The following is a 1,521-nucleotide window of genomic DNA, read 5'->3' as shown; positions in this document are numbered from 1 at the left end:
TACTACTACCACCAACAACAACAACACTACAATCTCCATCACCATCACCACCACCACTACTACTACTACTACAACCACCACCACTACTACCAGTGATACGAATACGCACACGCATTCTCTCTCACACACACACAAACACACACACACACACACACACACACGTCCAAGTCTGTTGGAACGTGTTAGATATCAATTCCCCGCAACATTATATGTGTGTGTGTGTGTGTGTGTGTGTGTGTGTGTACGGGCATGTGAGTGAGTATGCGTACACACACACACATACACACACGCACAGGCACACACCGATTCCCTTTCATGTCACATAGACTTCAGCATGTATTATTATGTTCACTTTAACGATTCTAACCATGCAACACATATTGTTGACAATTACTGACGCACATAGCAATGACGGGGGGGGGGGATATTTACGTGGACGCTCGATTTGCTAAAAAGAACAGCCACATCTCCCTCAAGACATAACCAACAACCATTTAAAAATGGGACGTTTGTTACATTCGATCTTGCAATATCAGCTGAACCATGTATAAAAATATAGGAATGTCACAAATAGAATTGGTTTAATCAACATCAACAATATTTGAGTGTATGAGACATTTTGCCGCAGCCGCTTTGGTGCCGCCAATGTGGCGTCACTGATTCAACGCAGACTTATTCGTGCGTGTGTGTGTGTGTGTGAGTGCGTATATGACACATTATTGAAGAGTTAACATCCAACCTGAGTAATTGTCAAATCTTTCTTTTTTTTTATGTCCTTCATTTGTTTCAGTCATTGGCGTACGGCCATGCTGGGGCACCGCCTTCAAGAATTTTAGTCGAACAAATCGACCCCCACTACTTATTTTTGATTTTATTTAATGCCCGGCACTTATTCTATCGGTCTCATTGCCCCCACCACCACCACCATTAAATTACGGTGACATAAACAAACCAACACCGGTTTTTCAAGCGGTGATGGGAGGGCAAACACAGACACGAAGATTCTTTCTCACATACACTCACACACAGATAGACAAACATACACACATATAATTTTCAGTTGCAGCTTTTGTCTATCAGTTCCACTCACAAGGCTTTGGTCGACCCGGGGCTACAATGGAAGACATGTGCCCAAGGTGCCACGCAGTGGGATTGAACCCGGAACCATGTGGTTAGGAAGCAAGATTCTTACTACATAAAAGTACTTGTGTCCAATATTTGTCTTCATTATTTATTTTCTATTCGTACCCTTTTCAATACTGTTGTTTTAGAACCGTATAACAAGTTACTTGGCCGTAAAGAGTTACTTCTCACAAATCCTATTTCGACCCATTATTCCAATTTATTTTTTATTTAATTCTTCGGATTAGTCACTCAATACTAGAAGGAATTTTAAGGCGGCGAGCTGGTAGAAACGTTAGCACGCCGGGCGAAATGCTTCGCGGTATTCCGTCTGTCTTTACGTTCCGAATTCAAATTTCATCGACGTCGACTTTATTTTTCATCTTTTCAGGGTCGATA

Source organism: Octopus bimaculoides, chromosome 16 (genome assembly GCF_001194135.2).
Source record: "Octopus bimaculoides isolate UCB-OBI-ISO-001 chromosome 16, ASM119413v2, whole genome shotgun sequence".
NCBI lineage: Eukaryota > Metazoa > Mollusca > Cephalopoda > Octopoda > Octopodidae > Octopus > Octopus bimaculoides.
This window is presented reverse-complemented; position numbering follows the sequence as displayed.